The following is a 27,813-nucleotide window of genomic DNA, read 5'->3' as shown; positions in this document are numbered from 1 at the left end:
CTTAAAGAAGAAAACATCTTTTAGGGCCCAGCAGTCTCAGGCATGGCTCAATACACTGGAACCTCACCCCAGTAGAGCCGTGTCTCATTGGTGGTGGTTGGGGTGAATATTTAAGAGAATAAAAAGGAGGCGTTGATACTTTTAACACATTTCAAGGTCATTTCAATGAATGCAAAGTCTTGTGCACACACTGAAGATTAATGAAATAAATAAGAGGCTTATTTATAATTATTATCCTTGTTTCAACAGGAACACTAAGATATCTTTTAGTCACATAAGACATGTCTTGATGTCGAAGGCATTTTCAACTGTACTGTATCCAAAGGCTAAACTGTTCATTTCTTTTGTGCATGTGAATCAACAGGGGGTATTGAAAACAGATCACACAAGAAGCATTTTTGTGGGTGCCCTTGGAATTGAGGCCAGCATGATTCACTCACATTCACATGCTGGACCTTAAGGAGCAATGACCAAACTGTCCCTGCTGTCCACAGTGGTGATGCTGCCAGCCAGGCCTACGTCCAGCCCACAGCTCCATCCATCCAACCAGGGAGCTGTGGTTAGTGGGCAATCTGGGATCACTGTGGGAAGATGCAAGTTTGCTGAACAGCGGCAAGAGGAGCAGAGAGAGACTGTGTTCATAACAAGGATACAGAGCAAGGCGTGGAGATGTGGAATTGGAATCATTTAGGCTCTAAGCAATGTTAGAAGGGGGGGGCTTGTGTTTCAACTGGCATTATGCTCAAACTGTGCTTTGAAATGTTAATTTGAAGGGTGCCTTTCTAAATAAAATTTTAGTTTATTATTTATTTTATTAAATTTAACTTGATATAATAAACTAAATATTAATAAAGATGATGATAACACCCAACTATATGGTAAAAGCCTCAGAAATCAAAGATTTTAAAGAGGAGGCTTAAGACTCCCATCACAAAATGTCTTACACGTAAATAAGCCATCCATCCTCAAAAGAGAGGACTAGTATAAGCAATGCCCAAACCCCATAGACAGGGGGTACCTCTTCCAGTGGGAAAGTTACTATGACAGCTGTTCACATCATGAACTCAGCATGTTTCTTCTGTGTTCTTCAAGAAAAGAAAAGTAAAAGTTTGGTTGGACCAAGATAAGAAAAAATCATTTTGAGCCCCCATTAGACCAAAGAGAGTCTAATCTATCTAAAGGTCACTGGTTCTTTAATAGCTATAGAAATGATCCACATGACTTGCTTGCGTAACTTGCTTCACAAGAAGATTCAGTGTCTGGGGCTCCTAACCGGGAGAGCTTTGCCTGGCCTGACATGGGCTTCCTGTGCAAGAGTGCTTGGTCCTGCAATCCAGCACCCCTGCCATCACCCCGTCCAATCCAGCACCCCTGCCACCACCCCGTCCAGTCCAGCACCTCTGCCACCACCCCATCCAGTCCAGCACCCCTGCCGCCACCCCGTCCAGTCCAGCACCCCTGCCGCCACCCCGTCCAGTCCAGCACCCCTGCCGCCACCCCGTCCAGTCCAGCACCCCTGCCGCCACCCCGTCCAGTCCAGTACCCCTGCCGCCACCCCGTCCAGTCCAGCACCCCTGCGGCCACCCCGTCCAGTCCAGCACCCCTGCCACCACCCCGTCCAAGAGGCTACATTGCTGAGACGGCAGAGGGATGGTGAGGAGTGAGGAAGGGTGGTAGCATTTGCCATCGTCTTGGCAGTCTCAAGAGACAGCATTTACTACTTTCTATGCTTTTTTTTTTCCTATTTTAAAAAATCTGCATTTTCACAGACAGCAAACAAACAGAATGTGTACGTACATTTCAGAAAGTATGTAGCTGTTTTCATATCTTATCAATGTTCATCTGGACTTTGAGGCATTACCTTGGGCCTGTTGGGGGCTAGGGTGGGAAAAGAGGCGGGAGGAGCAAATGATAATTGTGAAAGGAAACATATGTTTTTTCTTTTTCAGGATCTTACACGTTTTTCTCCCTGTCTCATTACTCTGCTTTGGCATTCCCAGGCACAGACACTGAACCCCTTCACCTGCCAAATGGGAGACCTAGCTCATGTTAGCCCATCTTTGTCTCAAGCCTTCTGCCCTTCCATCCGCCTCATTAAAAACTATACATATTTTATATTGGAGGAGGAGACACAATTAACTTGCTTTTCCCAGACCAGTCCCTAGCCTGATGAGATGCCAAAGAGAGGAAGGTACTTTCTGGATGATCACAGACAACCATCAAACACATACCAAGGAAGTGATAGTTGGCTGTAATCCTGCAAGTGAAAAGGGGTCCCCAGGCAAAGCACAAGTACTCCCTTCCTCCTCAGCTGCAGGCTCCCATGCCAGCAAAAAGGAATTCTCTTTCTTTCTCTCTGTAGTGGGGGAAGTGGTTTGGCATACCAAGGAGATTCTTTGGAGAATTGGGTAGAGTGGGAAAGGAGGAGGAGTAAGAATTTAATGCTGAAATCAAAGAGAAGCTGGCACAGGCACACTGTACCATCATTACTTTCCCTCACTGGTAAAAGTCTGGCACCTCAGGGTACTCTCCGGAGTGGTTGCTAAACCAGGTCAGAAAGCACGTGAGTTCACCACGGGAGCCTCTCACTGTCAGACAGAGCTGTATGGGCCCTTTATAGTGAGGGGCTCCAAACCAACACACGAGATGCTTTGGTTGTGTTGTATCATTTAAAGGTGCAAAAGAGTAAGCAGAACTTCTCATGGATGTCTGCTCAGTTACTGCTAGGTCCCCAGACTATAATTTTCTAATCACTGAGAAGGTCAACTGCTTTGGTCACAAAAATCTGAGAGCTTTAAAATTCCCAGGGATGAGAATAGACATCTTTAAAAAAAGTCCTTTTAAAAACACCCTTGAGCCATTTTAGTTATTGATGGACTTGGACAAGACAGAGCAGAGTGGTCTTGACAATACAATACTGAGAAGAGTACTCTCTGCCCTATTGTAGTCCTTCCCAGGCAGGTGTTTCTTGTAAAGCCAAGTGCTTATGGTCAGTGCACAGTTTTGTTAGTGTTCTGTTGCCTTACCAAGACACCGGCAGTGCAGTCATAGCACAACACTCACAGATACTGCAAATCTAAGTCAAATAAAATCCCTCAGAAATTCACACCAGAGTTTTGAAGGACTAGCTAGATCGGATAGCATGACCTCCTGGAGTTGCATCTCACTTCTACACATAATAATACTATCTCACAGCTGTCTGACATTTTACTAATGAATTCCCCATACTTTATTTAAATCTTCCAAGAAACCTTGACAAGAAAGCACATGATTGTATAAAAGGGTTCAGAAAATTTAAGAGACTTACCTGAGGTCACACAGGTAGGGAGCAGCAGAGCCAGGAACTGACCAGCTCACAAGGTCTAAGGAGAACTCTGGCACTCTCTGCATGGTATCCCTGCCACCTCCAGCTTCCCTGCTCCTGGGAGTAGGCAGGCCCTGGGCTCACACATCCTCTACATGGGGCCTCACATACACCAGTACTGGCTCACGCCCGATTTTACTGGAACTGTTCTCCGTTTGCCCCCACCTTCCCTCCTTCCCACCCTCCCTTCCTCCCATTCTCTTGTCAAGTCAGCCAATTATACAACACATCTGTACTGAGTATCTGAGTACCTATAATCACAATGTACACAGATACCAAAGTGATGGGGAGACAAATATCCATGACCCCCATCTTACCCATTTTTAAGGGCCAACTTAAGCCCAAATCTGTACCTGAAGACTTTTCTACCTCTCTATTCTTAAAACTCCTTTTGCTCTGGGCCTGCAGCATGCAGTTGTAACTGGAAATACTCTCGTCTCCTGCAAAGCTAGGAGGGACTGATCTCTGTTTACACCGTATGTTCACACTAGCTCCACAGTGGGGTTGTAAGACTTTTGATTAACATGCACACATCATACTATTCTTTTCATCTCCCATGGTGCCGGGCATTTTATGTTATATTTTTGCTCTCTTAAAGCCTGACGTAACATGGGCAGGTAGATGGACTACCTCACATCTAAACTCACCTATTTATCATGGTTATTAACAATGCTCAACTTCTTTCTTTTCCTATAATTTTTTAGAGTAAGTCTCTTGTGCAACCTCATAAAACATCTGAATCTTGTACCTCTTCTGGGAAGCTAACGATTCAAAGCAACTTATCTGAAGGCCATTTATTTGACTACCCTGTTTCATATGCCCCATTCCATTTCTCTTTTTCCCTAAGAAGAATATACAATTTCCCTTGGCCTCCTCAGAGAGGGTTGGGAAGAAGGCTTAGGAAATCAGCAAGGACTGCAGTCGGATAAGTAAGAATTTCTTGACGAGTTCTGAGGCACAGCTCTTATAGATGGTAATCGTGGTGGTGGTAGTAGTAATACTATAAGTGAGAGCACTGCTTCTTTGAGAATTTGGATCCCGTAGCCCTCTGTGAGTTAGGACAAGCTCAAGTGATAAAAAGCTTAAATGACACCCCTAAGGTCACATATTTGGCAAAGAGCAAGCAGGACTCTAACACAGGTTTTCTAACATCACATGCCGTGTCCTTGCTCGTGTATATTTCTTGTCTTTGTCAAATAAATCCATTTACGATGTGTAAAACGTAGTATTACTGAGACCAGTGTTTTCCAAAGTGTTTTCTACAGAATCACACTTCCATGGGATGTTACATAATGTGACAGAAAGAAACAAAGTCCAACAAGTTTGGGAAACAATAGGTTAAAAATGTCAAACTGCAGTATTTCTCAGAGCATTTAACCTGCGGGTGTGCACTGCTGAGTTGCCGCGACCCTACATGAGTGTGCAGCGTTTCCCAGACCTACCGGACGGCGGAGCACGCAGTACACAGCAGGTGTGTGGACGATGTTTCTCAAACTTACATGACCAGGGAACATCATATTGACCAACATCTCCTGAGACCTGTGTCCTATAGGACACACACTTTGGGCAATTCTGACCTCTGTCAGTGCCTCTTTTCTCCTTATTAAAGTGTTTCATACTGTGGACACTTGTTATGTCATGTCCTTAAATGAAAGGAAATGGTGCTATCACTGAAAATGGGACTTAGTTCAACAAGATCACAAAAGAAAATGCAAGTAGGTCTTAGTACACCCTACTGGCATCTGAACTTGCATTTGGTACCTGACTTACTTTCTTTTTACAAAAGTTTAACCCATATAAAGAAGCGTGTGATTTCTGTCATTTAAACCCTATCAGTAAAATGATCGTTATGTCTTTTTAGCAGAAAATATTCTCTTTAGATTTATGAGTTGCATCTGGCAGAGAAAAACTATGTAATTTACACAGTTCATTACCACAATGGTAACAAGAATAAGAATCACAGCAGCCCTCAGGATATTACAGAACACATCTGAAGCCAGTCCTTGCTCGTGTTGGGCTCCACTTGGGGAAACAATACTTGATGTTATACATGCATGTGAAAGAGAGAATTTGAGTTTCTATACCCTGTAGGAAGCACACATCCGAGACATGCTTTTATATGTTAAAGAAAATGTTAATAAAAGACCAAAATCTGTCTCCAAATACTTTCTTCTGTGTCTCCACGCTTTTTAACTTGGGAAGAAAGATTTTACCAGCAATAGTCCTAAAGCCTTATCTTTCTCTCTACACAGACCACATCCTCATGTGTCCCACATGACAGAGTCAGAATGGACTTGGTTCAATTAATCCAAATACGTCCATGCAGGGTACTGATGATCAAAACTGAATTCATCGTGTTTTCCTCTGCATCAGAAGCCCTGCAGGTTCTTGTGATAAAATGGGGAATCATTAGAGAGCAGTATCATATAAAACAGAAAAAAATAACAATTAAAACTCCTGCACTAACCTACCTCAGATCTTAGGTAATATAAAATAGTATGTATATGTTTCTGGAATTTGGGAACAGCGAAAAAGTACAGAAAGGCTTTCAAGGGATGAGACAAGTAGACAAAGTAGCATTTATTAGTACATAATGGCATAAACATGGAGTCTCTTATAGGTCTTTCTCCCAATTATTATGGAACACCTGCCAATAGCCAATATACACTCAAAAATTTCCAGCAGAGAATGAGTAAGAGTAATTAGAACAGGTGTTTACTGGGCTGGGAAATTCGAGGGAAACTTCAGATTATACACTGAAGGGAAGCCCCAAATGCGTCCTTGGATTCTACGAAATCTTGAAAGTGGAGGAAGAGGTCCCTTGATTATTCAAGTCCAGTGAAACAAATTCTTGCAGCATTCAAGGAGAAGGTGAGGGATACCAAAATACACCAGTACAATTCCAAGGGGTAAAAGGGCTAAAGCACAGGATAAGGAATTAGTGTTCCTTATCAGAATGGGCCTCCATGAGCCCACTAGCCTTTCAGGTCAACATGGAAGTTAAAGATAGAATTCATCCATCTTATTCAGATTTACTCTACCTACATCATAACAGCATCAGTACCAATTTTCCAAGGGAGGAGAAAGTTTAACATTGACTAATATTGTTATGCGGCATCTCTCATATGCAAACACTTTTTGAAAACTGGTGTCTGTGTATAAGAAGTCAGGTTACAGCTCACAGTAATCTTTCTACTTAAAAAACTGGTCCAAGTAAGAGTAAAGACTAGTACTTCATCTCGACCTCTTCTTACAAGATGTATTCATTCTTTGTATAATTGTTTATAGTCCCTCTCTCTCTTACTCAGATGAGAGCTCTTCGTAAGTAGAATCCAACTACAATGTTTATTTAAGGTTTCCAAGCTCTACCACTTGCCCTGCTCCCCCCCAAAGTGTTCAGTACATGGTCAGTAAATAAAAAGATGAATGAATGAACAAACAAACTGAGGACATAGTATTTCAGACATTCACTCTGAACAACTTTTCTATATAATCATAAACTGATAGGCTCTAATTTAACCAAGATTTATGGTAGACAAGAATTTTACTCCATTAAAATTTGTTTTATTTCATCATGAATGATCTCCAGAGGTAATTGAAAGCACAATGCATTTTTTAATTTTCAAAATGAATTACCTTTTTTCTATTACTTAGAATGTATGCAATATGTTAAAGCTCCAAATACATTCTAAATCCTTCTTTACATTTCCATGGTAGACATCTATTTTTAACTCCCAGCAGGAATTAGAGGTATTGGCACACAGTCGCTATGAACTCTTCTATCTACACAAGGGATGTTTTAAGTGCAATTTCCTAGTCAGTATAGTTACTCTTTAAAGAAATGCATTGAGTAACGTCTTAGTTTACTAATACTCTATGTGCCATGTGCCATTTGCCGCTTCAGACACTGGTTCCCCTCTACGCCTTCACTGATTTTCTATTTAAAATTTAGTAAAGTTGCAAAAGTCTGAATACACAATCATTTTATGAGCTTGCTTCATTATATTAGAAACAAGTAGAGGCTGTGAGTTCTTTCTCTGTCACTTACGGACAAACAACTTTTGCCTGGTCCCCAGTGACTGGTGTGTCTTAAATGATTTTAGTCTTATTTAGTACTCAAAGCATTAAGAGCACTTGGAAACAGTAATGAGTAATGTCAAACACCAGTTGTTTTTAGGCAACTCCCACCCTCAATGCACTGACAAATACTGTGAAAGAACAGAATTAGAGTTTGCTTGCTGCATCCCTTACGTCTAGGGGAAAATCCATACTCTAATTTGTTTATTGTAGTGGTGAATATTTCATACACATCAAGACATGCTACAGTATATCAGAAAAGGAATTGTAATTTCTCACTTGAGGAAATAAATTGATTCCTTTATTCTGTGGATGTGCAGTTGCTATTTTTCTTTAGTATGTCATCTAAGGATTTGATTATAGTTGTATATGTTTCTTTGATGAAGACGAGAAGTTTCATTAGACAAGGTCCCAGGGGAGCTATCAAGTATGTTACTAGATGTGCTTCGACTGAGGAGACAAGAAGGCAGATTCAGCATGAGCGTAAGCATTCAAATAATTCTTGTAACAAGAAAGGCTAATTGTGAGTAATCTTCGGTGTTGTTTTAAGAATGCCTGAGAGGCAATGATGGTGAAGATCGTTTATCAGTGGAGTTAAAGTCTGAGTTCTAGGCCCCAAGGCAACTATATGTTTCTTAAATATACAAACACATATATGAGAACTTCCATCTTCGGTATCCTTCAAAGTAGGTGTTGCCTGGGTGGTTCCCTTTCATCTCAGTGTTCTATCACTGAAAGCCAGACTTCCCCAAGGATGGCGGTGTGACCCATCATTCTGTAATATATGCAGTACAACACACACAGTACAGTGACTCAGAGTCAATCAGAAGGAACAGGAACTCGGCTTATAGCTCTTATTTTAGCAAAAGGCCAATCCTCACCTTTCATTTATATGTCTTTGTTAAAGGCTCTTTTAGCCCCAGGGTCTTTTCTTCTCACTCTTACCAATTTCCTTTGAGGGTTGGCCTTCCGTTTCAACTGAGTTATTTTGATGATAATGTTTCCTTTAAGATGATTATTTGTTTAAAGTTCAAGCTAATAAAAGTAACTTATCCTATTAAAAATATTCTGGGGAGCAGAACAACATTTTAGGATGTTAATTGCTCATGTTATCAGTCATCCATGAAACATATGCCAAAAATGCTCTAAAAGGTTCCAAAATGTCTCCTGCAGCTACAAATCTTTTACAGGTACAATTATGTGGGAAAAGAAATAAGAAAAAGTGCCTCCAACATCTGGAGTCAGATGGTTTACTGAAGTAAAATTACAAAATTAAATTTAAATGAACTTAATTAAAAAGGGGAGAGGGATCCAATTTAATATGGACATTCATCATGTCCTCATTGAAGTTTCTTCTAGCACCGGAAAAATACAATACAGTCGGAATACAAAAGTCGGATAAAACCTCTAATGGAGTGTGAAACAATGACCAAAGAGACACAGTCAGGCAGAATATACTCCTTTTTTTCTCCCTGCTATTTTAATGACATGGAATACCCAATTGTTTTGAAGACAGTATCAATCAAGAAACTGAGCTTGGAAACTTATCTGTTTCAACCATCTCCTCCATTCAGACTTTCATTGTACATATTTCATCACTTAATGATGGTGATTACTAGGTCTGGTTTTTAATTCAATGTTACATCCTTGGAGACTAACAACATGGAGCCAAAATTAAAAAAAAAAAAGGTCCAAATAGGACAGTGTTAATCTCAAATCACCTGCCCTTTGGTTTTCATTCTCTCAAAAAAAGAATCAAATATTGACCCCTTTAATACTGCAGTACTTAATTCTTGCTGCTAGTTGGACAGTTTCTGCCTTTCTGGTTCTTAAACATTCTTAAAGAGTCTTCTTAATCCTATGCTATGCCTATGTACTGAGAAAGACATATTAAGAAATAAAATTGCATGTCATAAAATTGCCTATCTATAATTATATGAAAACAATAGAACTTTATTTTATGAAATGAATTGACAGAGTCTAAAAAAATATAGTTAATGCTATCTGGCAAATTTTCACCTCTTGGTAGTCCTACATACTATGGACACAGCTAGACATGTGGTTGATGAAAACGTTATACCATCAGCTGACACTCAGATTCCCATCACGTCATCTTTCCTTCCTCCCCATGAATATTTAGTTTTGTCACATGTCATTAGTGCCATTACTTCAGATCCTCCTTCTCTAAAAGAGAGACTCAGCATCTCCCCTTCCCAACCATAAACCTAATCTAACATGGTACAAACTCACCAGTCGAATGGAAGGCAAAGACTAAACATGCTTTAGCAGAAAAAAGGAGTAAACAGTTGAAGGGGCCAAAGAAACGTAAAACAGGAAAACAAACCAAGCACCTGAGACTGAAACCAAGGAGCAGATGATAGATAAAGCATTATCAGTGCATACATATTGAGCACCTACTATTTATAAGTAATGTGCTGAGCACTTTCAAATACATTGCAGCCATTAACATGGCAACCCTGTGATAAGAAAGCAGAGGATAACAGCACTTAGGTTAACTTCCTCAACATTGTACGGCTGGTGAGTAACAAAGCCAGAATTCAAATACCAGCCCTTCCATGCCACATCCTACGCTCTTACATATCACACTGCATCAGAAACTGCAGGCGGTGGGGACCACATTAAGGGACAGTGAGGAGCATAACAAAGAAGATTGAATTTTGGCATGGGGATTGAGAAATAACCAGTGGTACAGGTGAGAATGAATAATGAATAATTTTAACTGCTAAGAAAAGTTCATTCATCTAAATCATGTGTTCTTCACTGACTCACAGCATTTGCTTCCCATAAAAAGTACCAAAAAAATTACACTTTAAAATCCTTGCAATATCTGTACATTGTCAGACAAGAAGAGAAATAGCAATTTTGTAATTTGAAATAACCCCAATGTACTGATGGTCTGTGGCACTAATTGTGATCCCATTCTATTTATATCTATTTCATATGTATCTATTTTATTTTCCCAGAGAACTGAACAGCTGCTTCTAAAGCCACAAACAGAAAACAGCTTTACTTTTCAGAGATTTTAGACCTAAGGCTTTAGATTTAATTACAACTTGTATTTTAGTCCCATAGAGTGACTGACCATCTATATAGTACCTCCAAAAACTGTATGAATATTACCATCCCTCCCAAAACAATGTTGGTTTCAGAAATGTCTTAGATGGAAAGAGAAAATAGTTAAGAGTCATTTATGATTCCAATGCAGTTCTCAAGTCGGTTTTGCAAAGACAGAAGGTTAGGACGAAGGAGAGGGACACTAGAACTTGCAAAGCACATACCTCCACTCAGTTCAGAATGCATGACATCGAGGATGAGCAGAAGGTGACCAGTGAAGTGACCAGCATTTTAGAGAACGCACAGAATGAGAGAACGCAGTACTTCTAAAGAAAAGTGGAAGACAGTCATGTGGACAATTACTCGTTCACTCACTGCATCAAGGAATGGGACAGGCTGGGGGAGGAAAATGAGGAGGTGAGGAAGGGTTTATGAATAGGCTGATGGGGGAAAAGTTGGAGCAAAGAGCATAAAAAAAGGCCATTAAAGTGCAATGAGTCCCACAGTTTAGCCTGTGTCTGATGAGACAAAGAACACAATATTCTTCTGATAAAGAGAATTAAGGAGGTTTTCTGACTACAGATGAATGAACCACTGGGTAACGATGAATTCAGAGGGAGCTAGCCCACTCAGTGTAAGACCACCTCACTGAAGACCACCATTTGGCTCAAGCCAAGAGTACCTGTGTGGTCTGAGTCATTCCACTCTTCTGGAGGGAGACTGTCTCCTCAGCAACAGTCAAGTGGGAACCTCAGAACTCCGCATGTCCTTGGAAAGGTCTGCCTCATCACCCTCGAAACTTGCATTCAGCACTCTCCTTAGTGAGACTTGGTGGCTGGCTCATGATCACACTCTCTAATACCACTCCTATTCAGTTTTTGGTCATTTCCATAACCAATGGGATGATCCTTCCACTCTCCTGTCCTCTCAGCTCCTGGACTTCCTCTCTTCCAATGCCTTCATCAGCCATCCTTCCTGAGCCACTCACTCCCAGTCGCACCCTTCACTTTGCTGTTACCTGCATCTGCAGCCATTGCAAAACTTCAATTTCAAATATTTTTTCTCTGACCATGACCTCGTATCTTTTCTGCAAACTCCCTCTAAGGCCCCAAATCCTACAATTGAACAATCCCACCAGGACCTAAAATCCACTCTCTGTGTCCCCAAGGTATCTCTCCCATGATAACCTCTCTTGCCTCCTTTCCAGTTTAAGTTCCTTAAATTATCATTATAATCACATCTAAGCTCCTTTTTTTGCTTTGTCGAAATTTCCTGATGAAATAATAATGCTCACCAAAAGCAATCAGGCAACCACTCAATGCCTACACTCACGCCGCCTGAGGTGCCTGTTATCTGATAGAGAATCAAAAGGGGCTTCCACACGCTCTCACTGTCACATCTGCCCACCTACCCACACATTTCCTGTTAGTATATTTAAGTTCTCCATGCCCTTAGTCAAGGCCAGCCTCTCCACTTAGGCACAGGACCTTATCCTCTCCCCTTTTATTGGAATTATTATAGCATGCTGCTTAGAGGTCTCCCCACGTTTGCCTTCTCTGCTCACCCCATGTGTAACCTCCAGAGGCCACTCCCAATATGGCAGCCAGAATGATCCCTGCAAAGAAATAAGTCGGCTCAATCTTGCCACTCCTCTATTCAAATCCTCCAAAGGCCTCCCATCTCACTGGGCATTAGGGGCCATGATCTGGCTCCACATTGTCTCTGACTTCATCTCCTATTCCCTCTCCCTCTTTCACTCTGATGCAACCTCAGTGACCTCCTTGCTGTTTTTCAAATAGTCCAGGCACTCTCTTGACTAAGAGCCTTTGCACTCACTCTTCTCAGCGCCTAGAAAACTGTTCCCCAGGTATCAGCATGGCTTGCTACTTCATTTCCTTCAAGCTTTGTTTCAAAAGATTTACACAGAAAAGCTTCACTAGGTCTCTGCAATTCAAACCCCTGCCACCACCCTGTGACATTTCAAACCTCTTTCTCTATTTTACTTTTTCTCTTTAGCACTCACCTATATATAAAATACACATGGGTGTATAAAATCTGTAAGCACTATATCTTTTAGATTTGTGTCTTGCTCATTGCTCATCTCCTCTACTAGAAGGTGATCCATGGAGACAAGGATTTTTATCTGTTGGGTTTACCTCAGTATCCTCAGCACACAAAACAATGCCCAGTAAATGCCTACTTGGTGATCAATAAATATTTGTTCAGTGAACAAATCAAGAAAGAAACGGGTACATAAATGACTAGGGAAAGAGAAAATAGAAAGTTATAAATGTTTTTCACATGGAGAATTCATATTTAGAGATGTCTATTTTTACTATTAGCACTCCTATTTATGAAATCAGGATATCAGGGGGATCCTAGGATCCAGTGGTTGTCATGGTAGTGCCATGACAATGGAACAATACAGCTCATTGGGCCATACAAAATATCAATTCTAAAATTACCATGTTTAATCTTAGCAGTAACTGTCACTCCTTGAGGAAACAGATATTTGGTAGATCTAGCCTATGAAAATTTCACATTTGATGATATCTACCTTCTACTTTCTCAGACATTTCTCTCTCCCCCTCTCTCTCTCTCTTTCTCTCTCTCTCTCTCTCTCTCTCACACACACACACACACACAGAGCATATAAGCAAATAGAGTCCAAGAGCTGACATACATGACCAGGGGATTAGATGTCACATCATGGCTCTTATCTGATGTGAGGATGCAATCATGGTGTTTTTATACAACTTACGTTCCTCAGCTCTCCTTGCCTGCTACACTCCCAAACAAAGAAAACTGATATATTCAAACTTTTAAAATGTTTTCCAGGATCATATTTTTGCCTTTACAACGTATTTTTATCATGTATCTTTAGATAGTTAATTAGAATTTTTTGCAGATGTTTGATAAGACATCAGAGAACATATTATTAAAAACTATTTCTCCCCTTCTCCCTCAATGCAGTAACATCCTTCAGTGATATGAAGACTGCCTTGTATCAGAGACTCTCAATCTATCCCAATTTCCCATAAGTCAGTGTGCTCTAATGACACTTTGTCAGATGCAAAACTTGAAAATAAAAGGAGAAAATTCACTTTTGACTTTATTACAACAAACATGTCTGAGTGATAAATGGGACCATTGCAGATATGGTGGCTGTCTGGTTCCTATTGTTAGTCATGTGTTATTTTGATCAGCTGCAAAGGGCTATCGGGTGACTAGAATAGAAAATACTTACAGTTTTCTGGAGCTTCAGTGAAATGCTAATGAAAATAGCTGAGATTTTGGAGACTCTACTTGAATTTTTATTAATTTCCATTGTTTCATGATCCCATTACTGGGAAGGGACCTATGGATCTCTTTTTGCTGATTATATCTCACTTCCATTCTGACTTTGCAGAGAAGCAGAGGCCAACAATTGAAAAGAGAAATTACCTTTTAGTTGAGAACCCTGGGAATAATAGTATCCAGATCAGCCAGATTGCAAGAAAACTAGTTCACTGAATTTTGGTCGTGTGGTCTACTGTGATCATTAAAAGCTATAATTTTCAGGCTATTGGGGTCAGTTATAAACACAAGGCAATCTGGATAGAGTATCTTGGGATAACATTTCCCATAGTTAACTTTATTCATATCTTAATCCTCTTTGGTTATTTTCCCAGATTAGTCACAGAATTTTGTGACCCAAAGGAATGAAGTTAGGTTCTAACATGAGGACAGAATGGATCGTACTCAGGCTTAAAGAGACTGTTAGTTACTTTTGTTTTCTTGAGAGAATAAATTGGTATGAATGAGGGTGGGTTTAACAGGCAGAGAAGGTACAGATGATGCTTCCATGTAGTTGAGGGTCTTGGGATCAGGAAAGAAAATGGTGGTGCACATAGGTAAACATCTCCACAATGGTGAACTTTGGACAGTGTTCAAATTTCATCCATAAAAAATCAAAACGGATGATACACTTGGCTGGTATTTCGCACGTCAGCCAATTTCTCTGACCCATATCCATTGTGTTAACATTCTTCTCCGGCACTCTGGATGAAAATTTGGACCACTATGTTTAACTGCATCTATGATTCATAGTCCTTGATTGCTTCTAACATTAGTACATAAACTGGGGGCTCTGGAAGATTTTCTATAACACATGTAATTGTTGGAATTTCCTGTTTATCATCTAGGTGACATTTTCCGATAATTCTGGTTTTATTCTTAAAGGACATGTGATCAACAGTTCTTTGCAGGGGCAAAGACTATGGTGTGTCCAAGCAAATTGTGTTTTTTGACCTAAGACACCCCCCCCCCCCAGATCATATTGATTGTCTACAACGTTTGTAATGAAACAGAGTCAGAGAGTAAACTCAGGGCTATGGAGGTATATTTGTCTTAGAGATCAAACACTTAAAGCAGGATTTATGGAAGCAGAGAGCTGTGGGTCAATAGCTAAAAAAAAAAAACCTCCATTGTCAACAAGTAGAGGACTTTCTGAGGTGTGAAGGAGAGTAGAAAGGGGTGGAGAGGGAGATAAGGGGCAGGAAGATAAGCAGAGAATCTGGCTCAGTTAAAAGTATACATCTGAAAAGAATTAGAGGGAGGGAGGTTTGAGAAAGGTTGATTCACCTCAAGGATCCGCCCCAGAGGCCCCTTCCTTGATGGGATTGCATTGTAAACATTTCTTCATTCTCTCCCATGCTTTCCTTTTGGAGTGATTCTAGGACACTGACATTTAAGAGCAGTGCAGCATAAACACCAGAGACAGGTTCAGACACAAGTTAGAGACAGTTACACAACCAACTTCTGTTGTTACCGTAATTTAGTAAGAAAAAAAAAAAAAACCATCAGAGCCAAGAGCAACTGCAAGCCTTTGTTCAAAGTGAAGACATCCATGAAAATCCATGAAGATGCTTTTTTAATGTATCTTTCAAATCAGACATGTGCTATTAATAAGAAATCAACTTTCTAGCACTACTAAATTCTGTGTAGTGATTTAGATTCTTCAAAAGGCTTCCCATTTGGTTTTTTTTTAATTTTTATATAAACCTACAGAGGAGTACAGTACAGTGAGTATTAACCTCATTTTACAGATTAAAAATTTAGGCCCAACAGTTAAGTGACTATTTAAGATCTCAGAGGCAAAGAAGGGGGAAAAAAAAAAAAACTTCTTTAGCTAAATCAGCTATGGTGTGAGGATTAGGATTTAGGCCCACTGATTCCTAAATCATTGCTCTTCCTGCAGTGCCACTCTGCCTCAATGTGCCTTCTCAAACAAGCCTATCTGGTGGAAGCGTGTTCTTCTACTGCAGAAGTGGCCTGGGAGTGAGCACCATCTGCTTCTCTGCAGACATTAGGACTTGAAACTCCCAGGCTAGTTTCAAAAACACCTTCCTAATATCCCAAATGACACAAACCAGTTTACCATGATCTACTGAGCTTCTCTGGCAGGCCTTCACTCTTGGTAATAAAAAGCATAATTTGACATACAGAGCTCAGACGAAACTGACTTCTGTGGTCCAGAAGTGAGTTGTTAGAGGGACCACTTCCACTGAGGTTTATGATTTCATAAAGGCCAATCACATGCATGCTTCTCCTACTTTTTTTCTCCTTTCCTCAAATTGCTTAGCTTTGAGGATCTGAAAAAGCTCTATTCTATTTAACTCTGGCCTTTCTGGTATCTAAGATTCAAAGACTCTCTAATTAGGATGTTTTCTTGAATTCCATGTCTATTTAAGAAACCATGACTTATGGATGGGAACCTGGGTTTGGTGGCAGTTCCTAGAAAGTGCATCTCAATCATGCAATAAAGCATTAAACTCAAGTGCAAAGTAATTTAATTTTTAAGAGGAATGTAGTATTCAGATAAAAGAAACCATAATGGTACGTTCATTTACTTTTATATGTATAAAAATGTGAAGCTGTACCGTCAGTTACAGGTGTAAGTAATGCATCTTCCAGGCTATTTCGCAATCATTCTTCCATTGTTCCACAAATAGGTTATGTGAATACAAGCTGTTAAGCTAAAAGTTGCCACAATAATATAACTGAACAGAGCAGCAGGGCAATTTGCGAGGAATAGGCGTAGAAGACTGAATAGGAATGCTGAATTACCAAAATATATCCTTTGAAAATGCATGGTTATAAGGAATCCAGTACAGAAAAATGGACAAATAAGTTGGCTAGAGGTCACATGTGTTCAATATCATGGACCTGTTCAGTGTATCATGGCGCCATGAAAATGGGCACCCAAACATCTGTAGAAAGTATGCTAAACAGGTAGCCCTTAGAGAACTGAAGGTGCTGAATACAGTCTCATCCTATGAAGATATGACTCAACCTGAAGATGGTAACAGGATGAGTATTAGTAATAAATTTAACCTCTTAAATTCAACAGTGCAGGCCCCAGAGAGCATACCTGGGGGCCTGGCTGACCTTGTTTAACTTGAGTTAACCACATCACGGAGTATTTTTTTTTTTTTACTTTATATTGGAAAGTGTGTCCAGAGACTCTGTTCTCTTCCATGAAAGATGGAATGCTTAATTATGACTTTATTCAATATTATATTTTGGCCTCAGATCTCAGAGAGTATGCATGCATGTATATATGTAAATACATGGGCATGAAGACTCTTTTCAAAACAATAACACAATTGGCTATGCACCTGCCAGTTTCTTCACCATTATGACTCTCTTTTTATGAAACATCATATGGTTGTGTCTTTGATGCCAACAAGCGTCCAGTGTGTCACCACACCAGCAGTATTTGGCAGTCTTCATTTTCAAGCAATCTCTTAATTGACTACAGATTTGGTTCTTTTAGAAACCCAGTCTCTGGACCCACATTAAGGAATGACTGCCCCCTGACGTACTGAAAACAGAATCTTCTCCCCTTCCTTTCTACCCACTGATCCTAAACTTCGTACCCCTTTGTGCTCTGATAATCCCATCTCTTCTGAATACACAGTTTCATTGTTCAAAATGGAAACCATTTCCCTCACTTGGTCCAACTGTACAAAAATCAAGAAATCTGATATTACTTAATTTCCCTATTTTCACCAATACCAACAATACTAAGTTCAATGTTTATGGATTATAGATTTATCTTGTGTTTACTGTGGTTTCGCAAGGTAATTAAATAGAGACCTGTATGAGTCAAAAAATATGATACCTGCACAACCTCAGTTTCATGTCTAGTGCAAAAAGCTGGAACCCAGTAATATTTAATGTCTTTCATTGTTATATCTTTAAATCTTACCACTGCAAGCAAATGCGAAAATCCTTAAATTGCTGGCCTCAGTGTTCCCATGTCAACTGGCACATGCTCAGGTTGGAGATCCTGCCAAAAGTCAAAGAAAACACTTATGAGACAGAGGCTGATGGACGATTATTTTAATCCTGCATGTCCAGCACCGCCGGCAAGCTTGGTTTATGAATGCCTGCTGTTGCTTTAATGATAAGACCTCTTCAGAACAGCTGAATGCAGTGCACCAATGGATTTTCTTTTCCTTCCTTTCTTTTTTTTTCTTCCCCCTGCCCTAACTAAGAGACTGATTATTGATCTCCACCTGGATGTTCCTATTGAGAACAGGCCATTCATGAATACAAGCAGGAAGAATAATGGTGCACTGCATGGGCAGTTTTAATAAACTGCAATAGGGACACAGTCTCTGTGGGGAAAAAAAAAGGAACCAATCCAATCTTAATGAAGCATGTGCTCACATGACTGGAAAGTCTGTGGGCATTATACAGGCCGAGCACCGGACAGCCCAGAGCACCTGGGCCTCAAATGAGTGCCACGCCAGAGTGAGTACAAGACCCCAAGGACACCCTCTATGCCTGCTCAAGGCAAGCCTCCAAGTTCCCTCTATTGCCCTGAGAACAAAGCTCTGAAGGCTGGAATGCACTGATCTGACCACACAAGAGAGGGATCTGAGCCCAGAAGTGGCTGTCTAGAAACACAAGGGATGTGAGCCCACTGGGAGACTCCAGAATCCAAAAGCTGAAGACAAGAGGCTAAAAAGTAGCTGAAAAAGAACTAATTAGCAGAGGCCACCTTCAGACCTAGTCAATGAGCAAAACTTTTCTGTTTTAGCCAGCCCCTTCCTGTGTTATCTGGCTATAGCTGACGTAAGTCAAGCACTGAATTCAGCAGAAGTGTATGTATGAGGAACAACAGCTGTGATATTTAAAAGGGGGAACTGGCTTTTTAAAAATCAGACACTGTCATCAACAAAACAAGTGAGTATGACTTGTTTGGAGGGCAGATATAAACCCAAACTTGTTCCAGTTGTGTTGAGGTGCTTTCTGCACAAATGAAGTTATTAAACCAAAAAAGCGAAAGGCACACTTTCCATCACATATAATTATGTTTCTTTTTAACATCTGACTCCAACATCTACTTTAAGTAATAACGTGCAGCATAAAGGCTTTTAACCTGATATCCAAGAGTGCTCCCCTCACCAAATAGTTAGCAAATTGTATGTGTAAAGTATTTGTGTGTAAAGTATTTGGCCCCATCCTAACCTCCACCCTCAGGATGTCCATAGCTTTCATCAGATTTGTAAGGTGGCCTCTGACTCATAAAAAGTGAAGGAGCTTTGGATTGACAGTCTGAGGATACTGGTTCTAACCCTATCTCTGCTTCTGACTGGTTTTGTGGCCTTCAGCAGAAGGCTTCACCTTTTTACGCCTCAATTTTCTCATCTACGAAATGGGAGAGCTGAACTACAGGAAGTGTTCTTCCAGGTCCACAATTCTAGGAAATGACAATAAAAGTGGGAGTGTCCAACTGAAAGATATCTTGCTATGTCAGTTGGCCAAATCTCCTTACTTATGGGGGAGAAAAATGAAGCCCAGAGAGGTTTTCATACAATACTTACAGTGAGAGATCAAGCATTGAACCCACCATTTCCTACTCATACGCCAATTCACTCCTCGTCCTAATGCGTGCAAAGTTCATAAAGCTCTAGTCCTAGCTCACAGTTTTACTCACTGACCGAGGGAGCGTTTCAGGCGGGCTTTCCCTGTCTTGGATACAGTGTGTCCTTTGGGGCCCTCTCCCAGATTTTCTCAGGAAGAGCACATATGCTCAGGTCCCCAGAGAATTGTGCTCCCACACTCACAGCTGTACGACAGGCAGGAAAAAGTTGTCTACAAAAAAATAATCAGCGTTTGCAAAAGTGCTCTGGGGTATCTTCAGGAAGTGTTCCAGGAAAATTGCTATTATAAAAAGATCACTAGGCTCTCTTCTCCTAGATCCAACTCCACACTCAGACATTAATATTTTAGGTGCATCACTGATACTCACTCATCCAAAGTTCAGCAATCAGCAAGTACACCTGGCAACGACAGACTGAGTCCTTGCTTTCATGCAGATTACTGTCCAGGAAGGAACCATGGCTTTCTGGAAGGTCTGCTGCATTCCCGCATGTGTGAACTGAGAGCCAAGGACAGGCACCGCCTCCCCAGGAAAGGGGCTCATGCTTCCTTTGAGTTGCCCTTTCAGAAATTTGCAAACACGACTCTAGAGAATCTCTATTACTTTAGTATGAATCAGTTTATCCAAATACCTTTTTTAAACCTAATAAAGCATTGGTGCTGTATGTCTTTCCTCATTTTGTCAATTCCTATTTGCGTATCAAAATCCCACTTATTCAATAATGCCTAGATCACATTCTCCCTTCTCAGTCTCCCAGGATGACTGTATTCCAGCTACCCAAGAAAGTATAGAGCAACCTCATTTATTCCTCTTTTACAGTACTTGAAGTGTAGGAATTTTAGACCTCACGAGCACACAGGAATTATAAATCATCGCGTTCATTTTATACATAAGGAAAAAGTGGTCTAGAAAGACAAAATCTCTGGAGTAATGGTTCATGAACTATTACAAATCAAACAGAAAGAACAGGAGAGGACATTTTTGTTGGGTATTTGCGCTGTGCTATGTTCTTTGTAAGATATTTTAAATACACAATTTCACCTAATTCTCAGAACTATCTTGCTCAGTAGATACATTATCATCCCCATTTACAGATGCAATAAGCCAGTCTCAGAGGGACTAAATAACTTAAACCAGGTCAAACAGCTGCAGGTAGTGGTGGGCAGAGGTGGGTTCAAACCCATGCCAGACCATGCTAAACACAGCTCTTGCTCCCCTGCCCCTCCACCGCCACACGGGGGGATGAGGAGAGAGAGTGTTACTAAGAAAGGAGATGCAGGCAGCCTCAACCATAAATAGCAAGCCCCTGACAGCTGATCAAGGCCGACCTACCGCCTGCTTCTGAAATCCATTCTCCCTTCCCTTCAAAGGGGCAGTGAGGATGGAGAAAGGCATGAGAGTACCATCTTTGTGGGGAAGAAAGCCATGAAGACTGTCAGAATCTGCAAGTATCTGAGCTTCTGGCTGCCTATTTATCAGATGGGCTTTGGCAATCATGTCCAGTCTTTAAGACCTAGGGATGGTAACAGCTCAGTAGTCATAAAATACAAAAAACTGTAGGTTTCTGCCTTGTATACATCATTCTCAAAGGGAAGAGAGACTCTCCCGATGCTTATTTCCAAATACTATCTACCTTCTACACATATGAGGGATTGGGCAGTTTTTCACACCAAAAGGTGGACAGGAATTGGGCTAGATGGATGAACACAGTTGTTCCTCTGTGGATCAGTAACATGTTATACCTACTTCAGTTGGACTTTTCCCAAATTTTCTTGAAACTGTGACAGCCTGACTGCCTCTTAAATATGATAGTAACCACAGTTTCTGGAAATTTGCAATGTTTCACTTTACAATGGGTCTTTACGTGCACTGTTATTTAATTTCCACAAAATCTATATAAAGTGAATAGGACAGTTATTAGCCCAATTGTAGAAATAAGGGAACTGAAGCTAAGTAAATCACTGTGTAATCACTAAATCAAGATCATGTGTAACAACGTAACAACAATAAACGCTGCACTTATTGAGGGCTCGCTAGGTGCCACACGGCACTGCACAGATTATACAAACTTGGTCACATCATCTTCAAAACTGCTTCATGAAGTACATATTATCATCTTCACACAAAGAACAAACCTAAGGGTTAAAGAGGGTAAAATGACTTGCCTAAGGCCATATAGCAAGTTAATACCAGAGCTACGATTCAATTCCATGTTTAAGTCAAAGCCCAGAGTCTCAACCAAAATCTAACTACGAGTCTAAATAATCTAATTTCCAGAGATGTCCTCAGTGCCTAAGTATCCAGATTCCCTGGCCCATCATGCCTTGCCTTTCTTTGACATTCTGTGGTCTTCGCATCACGTTTTAAAATATAGAAAAGTTCAAGTTATTAGAAACTTGCGGTCAAAACTCATTTAGTATTCCTCTTCATGATGCATGTAGTTCAGACAAAATAGTGTATGTCGGAGTAGTCTAGCCCCCTGATTTTGCTGCCCTTGCTGTGTTCTTGCAGGTGGTGCTCTGTTGCTTTTCCCACTTTCTCCTTTAGCTACTGATGCTTACCTGCCTACATGCGTGCAAAGCTGAATAGAGCACATAATGAGAACACTCAGGAAAACCTTTTCCTTACTCCTTTCCTGGGTTCAGAAAAAGAAAAAGCACTGCGAGGATAAGAGAGAAAAGAAGGGATACGTGAAAGCACTTCCCTTTCAAAGAGCAGTTGGTTCTCAGGTCCCCTTGCATATGGCGCCTCTGTGAGTGAAAATGTGGCAAGCACTTCAGAAACGCCGTAGGGCATGTGTCTCTGCATACATATGCATAATGTCCTTTTCACACTTCGGAGTTACCAGATGCCTGGTTCCACTTGGAAGGGGCTTGGTAACCCACTTGAAATCATGAGGACTCATAACTCATTTATGCAAGCTGCAGAACCCCTCTAGACGACACCTCCTGCTCTAAAGAATGATTGAGAGAAAGATATAATAGAGCAGAAAACGACAATGAAATATTAGCAGTGCCAGTGCAGCAGCATTTATATGAGGCCCCCGGCTAGATGAGGGAATTATGCAAGTCAAAAGAAGAAGAGCCTTCAGGCAACAGGAGAAGCAAAAACAAAGGAAGAATGTCTAGATGTCAAGGACTAATGTTGTTGCTATGGGGAAGGCCCTGAGGCATTGGTTCATTTTATAGGCAGGTATGCAGCCCTCTATCTAGAATTCTCTGGGCTCTCAAGTGGGGGCAAAGCCACTCCTGCATTCACACTTGACCTCTAAAATTACTTAACAACCTGGAGAAGTGTTCAGAGGGGAGGGGGATAGTCAGGATGGCCCCGGGCTCTGCCTAAGGTGGGACTTTAGGGACTCTCCTGTTCTCTTGGCACCGCCCTCCTCCAATCAAATCCTTCCCCATTGGCTCCCAATTGTTTTCTCTGAAACACCAAACTCCTGATGTCTACCTCCACACCCTTACCTGTACCCCATCACTAGCCACACCCCACCCCGGGACTGAGATCCCTAATCCTTAGGAGAGAATACAAAGCTCTTTAAAATCCTGCCCTGCCTTTTCACCTATGGTCACATGGAGTTTTTTGTCTCCCCTAAAACATTTTCAGTTTACTGTCCCTTTGCCCTGCTGTCCCCTCCTCCTGAAAGGCCTTTCTCACTCCTCCACTGGGCAAATTTCCGGCTCGTTCTTTAAGAGACAGCTGTCATATAACTAGCGAGATGAAGGTCTTCTCAAACTCGAGGAAGGAGTTAGTCACTCCCTCTGCTGTACTTGCACAACACCTGGCGCGCATCTCTACCTGACCAGTTAGCACTCCACTAGAATTATATTTTATGGTTTAAGGTTTAGGCTGCACAAAAATATGGATTTCTGAGGGCAAGAGAAAAGCCTGTAAATATACCTTTTTATCCTTTATACTGAGTGAAGTGCCTGAAATATATTAGCTTAATAAATATGTGCTGATGGAAAAAAAAAGAATGAATGGCTCCCTCATTTCCCTCCCATGTGCTTTTAGCAATTTAGCATGTGCTCCTTCATCATTCTTTGACACACTCTAGTGGTGATATTGGAGAATAAAGGCAACGGTAGAAGGCAACAGATCAGAGTACTGGCTAGGCGTCTTTGTTCTGAAACCTATGCCTTTTGCCAATTTCTTCTTCCCTATAAGTGACACTCCTCTGTTAGGATACTAGGGTTTGCTCAGGTCACGGCATTAAAGCCTACAGAAAGGGTCAGTGCTGCGTGCCGCAAAGATCTCAGGCTTCGGGATCAGATGGTCCTTAGCTCAAACCCAGGCATGGTCTCAGTATTAATGGGAGCTGGAACAAGGCTTGGAATCTAGCTGAACTTCATGGCCATCCATGATAAAATAAGGATGAATTCCTACCCTGTAAGACTGTCGTAAAGATCAAATTAAATTATAGCTAACTTATAGCTCATTGTGTGTTCTTAAAAAAAGGGAACTTTTTTTTTTTTTTTTTTTTTTTTTACATCTTCAGCTTCTAGAAAAGGGATTATCCTTGAGGGGGTGGTCAGAAGGTGGTTTATAAACTAGAATCATCTGGGACGATTTTCTAAATTATATCCCCACATTCCTTTCAGGAAAACACTTGTGTGGTATACTATCACCATTACAGATTGAAGTATGTTTTATTTCTCAGGACTTACCAGACAGAAAGGAGGTTGAGAATCAATTCTCTAGATCATACCTTGGAAAGTCTTGCTCTTTATTCTGACAGCCATAATCCTGGATCCCTAAACGTCTCACCCTGAAATTGTTATAACAGCTTTTAACTGAAAAGTTTCAGTTAAAAGTTTCAGTTTAGAAGTTTCATCCTGTCCTGTCAATTCATCCTAGACATAATAGCAAAACCATCTCTCAAACTCCAGAAAGGCAGAGAAATCTTCTGATGAAATGGACACCTCAGTAGTCCCCACTGGGAGAGCCAGCCACCTTTGCCCCAAACACGCACTACGTGGCCTTTCACAATTTTGTGACTTTGCCTATGTTCTTCTTCTAACTAGAGGATCCCTCCCTGCTTTCCTAGTCTCTACTCCCCCATCTTGCAGAGCTAAAGAATTTCTACATGTCGTTCAAGACGAATTCAAGCAGAGCCACCTACCAGTCCCCTCCTTTGTGCAACCACTGGACCTAGGGCACCTCAATTATTGCATTCATCACACTCTGTTACAAGTTATTAGTTCACAATTCTTTTTCCTGTTCTAAATTGTGGATTCTTAACAGGAAGAAACTGTCTTAATTATTCATGCATCTCCCCATAATGTGGATACTCACTAAATTTTTACTGAACTGAATTAAATTGAACTGAGATGAATCCCTGTTCATGCTCCATTTAAGCATTTAACTTGCTCCTGCCACCTCCTAGAATGTGTATATGTGTGCACGTGTGTATGCATTTCTGAGGTTTTTTTCTCATCACTTTCATGTTTTTCCCTGGGGGATTTGCAGACAAAGATTGTGCAAAAAAGCAGAGTTATGTATCTACTGGTCAAGTTCATGTCAGAACCTAGGGAGGCTGGCCAAATTCTCCAACCAAAATAGAGATTGTGAAAAAAGGCTTTGTTAAAACATCTTGTTGCTTCCTCTTCATTAAATCCAAACTCCCTCAGGTGGACTCCAAGATGGTACTGCCAACTTGCTTGAAACTCCACCCATTCTAACTGCCTGGACTGGCCTAGAATTCATAATTGTTTCTTTTTGTGATTGGCCTGCAAACAGGGCAGGATTCTGTTCTCACATGCCTCCCTCTCTAGCGGGTGAAACTGCTGCGGGCTGGTATTCCTCTGGTATATTCACTTCCCTGTGATGGAAGTAGACCTCTTGGAGTCCCAGGAGGTGTTGGCTTATTTCTTGATTCAATGTTTGTTCATTCATTCATCAAACATTTATTGTCCTTCTCCCTTATGTCACATGCAATGGTTAAGTCCTAGGGAAATAAAGATGCACAAGAAAAAGAGTCTGGCTCTCAATAAAGGATGTGGAGAAAACAACATGAACAAATCATGACAGTATAATAAGACAAATGGAAAACAGACACTTGCTCATAACGTCCAAGGGGGTCAGTGAAAGTCGATAAAGAGAGACTGATGTCTTTTCCCACTTGTGAACTCTGCAAAGAACCTGAGTGCACCCAGAACAGACATCTCACTCAGTCCCTGAATATTCCCTGTGAGCCCAAAGACAGTGGAAAAGTCTGCCAACCCTTTTAGAAAAATCACTGGATGTCTCTAAGAGCCCACATTTCCCCCCTGAGAAGCCATTATCCCGTCTGTGGAAGGACTCATGTGTGCTAACGGAAGAGTGGTGCTGTCTCACTGCAGCATCGTGAAATCTCTGTTCTCTAACATATGTAATTTCCTGACTTTGACCAAGGGTAGGATGCAGACTATAACGAAGAAAGACGTAAGGATAAGGCATACTCCGGAAGAGCCCTCAGTAAAATCCTACTCCAGCTCTAACTCAACAATGGTGTGTCCGGTACATCAGCCACTAGCCACTCTTTAAATTTAGGTAGCTCTTTAAATTTGGATTATGTAAAATTAAATAAAATCAAAATTATTGTTCTGCAGTTGCATCAACCAGCGTTAATGATTTCAATGGGCACACATGACTAATGGCTACCATACTGGACAGATATTGAACACTTTCATCATCACAAGAAGTTCTATCAGACAGTGCTGCTCTACAGAAATAACCTGAATTTTTACTCACTGAGTCATTTATTTTATAATTTTATGACTTGCTTACTTTGTAAAAGACTCAACTCTGAATTCTGAGGGAGGCAAAGATAAAAGTAAAAGTTATCTATTTTTGAAGGGATCACAGTCTGGTGGGGAAGACAAACATTTAAAAAAAGGAAAACAAATTGTACATTGTGCATTGGGTGATAGGAGAGTATGGAGACAAAAACAGCTGGATTTTTGCCTGAAGTAAGAGGAGGCCTCAGAGAGGTGACAGGATGTGGTTCTCGGAGGGTGAGTGGTTCCTTTCCTATTTACAAAGTGGAAGGGGCAGCGGCGATGATGAGAACAGTATATGCAGGGTCATGAGGCAGGGACGAGCTTAGCATGCTGCAAGGTATTTCGGACGCCTGGGGTGGAGTGTAGACTTTTGGAAAGTTGGGTGAGAAGAGGCTGGCAAAGCAGACACCACAGTGTGCTCAAAGGTATTGGGTAAGCAGGTGGTGGGAGGAAGGGAGGTTACAAACTATATAACCCAGTGATTAAGAGCACTGAAGTTACACAAAACTGGATCATACTCAAAATTCGCCACCGTTAACTTTATTCACTGAATCCCATTTTTCTCATCTATATAATAGTGTTAACAACACTACCAACCTTTTATGACTGTTGTGCAGATTAAATGAGACCCGGTGCTTGTCACAGTGCATGGCACATGTTAAATAATCAAAAATGAAAATCACTGTAATTTATTCTATAAGGAATGTGGAGTTATGAAAGCATTTGAGCAGAATAAAACGATGATACTGTATAGAGAAATAAGACACAAGACAATCAGCTATGTCAATAATTTAAAAGACAATGCCTAATATTTACAGAGTATTTGCTACATATAAAGTGTGATTCCAAGTGCTTTAAAGAAGTTAATTTATTTAATCCTCTCACCAACCCTAGGAGGTAGGCTACCATCATTAGCTCCCTTTAACCGATGAGAAAACAAAGGTACACAGATGTTAAATAGTTTGTAACACTGCTACTAAGTGACAGACTGGGATTCAAACCCAGACATTGGGCTCTGGAATCTACACACTCAGTTCCTGGGCTGCTCTGCCTCTGTTAAAACAAAAGTCTGCTTGATTTTATGTCGAATTATTTCACACCACAGCATGGCCACAAAATAATTTTATTTATATACAGATCTTCAAAAGAACATTCTCACACCGTGAATGCCAGAAGCCAGTGTGTGTGCTCTAGAAATATTCCATAGATGGTCATCTGGTTAGAAATGGGCAAATGCTTGATAAAGTATGTTATCATTAGAAAGGTCGGTTCAAAATCTCCTTGGATAATCAAGACATGACTATAATTCGGAGCATCCTCAACAACAGTGAGTCCACATAGCAATCTCTCATAAAAATCAGCTTCCTCTTACTGGGAATGGGGCTAACGTGCGTCTCGTAGGTTTGCAAGAAATATTAAATCGGAGAATGTATAGAAAGGATTTTGCACTGTCTGTGGCACACAGAAGTTGTTCATTGAGAAGGAGCTTTGGCTGCTACAATTATTATTCTTTTAACTAAAGAATCCTCTTCCAATATAAGTTCTGCTGAGTCTTGAAAAACTTTTCCTAGAACTCACCTGATCTGCTTTAAACATCT

The 27,813-nt window shown here is 40.8% G+C and overlaps 1 protein-coding gene across 1 annotated transcript in view; it reads right to left on the bottom strand.

The window, feature by feature from the left end:
* SEMA6D (semaphorin 6D) overlaps positions 1–27,813 on the bottom strand; it is a 517,967-nt gene that overhangs the window by 319,502 nt on the left and 170,652 nt on the right. Inside the window, exon 2 of the mRNA XM_074366063.1 lies at positions 17,769–17,849. The gene's annotated coding sequence lies outside the window, so the exon portion shown is untranslated. The remainder of the gene's footprint in view (positions 1–17,768; positions 17,850–27,813) is intronic.

This window comes from Camelus bactrianus, chromosome 6 (genome assembly GCF_048773025.1).
Source record: "Camelus bactrianus isolate YW-2024 breed Bactrian camel chromosome 6, ASM4877302v1, whole genome shotgun sequence".
NCBI classification, from domain to species: Eukaryota; Metazoa; Chordata; class Mammalia; order Artiodactyla; family Camelidae; genus Camelus; species Camelus bactrianus.
This window is presented reverse-complemented; position numbering and strand designations above follow the sequence as displayed.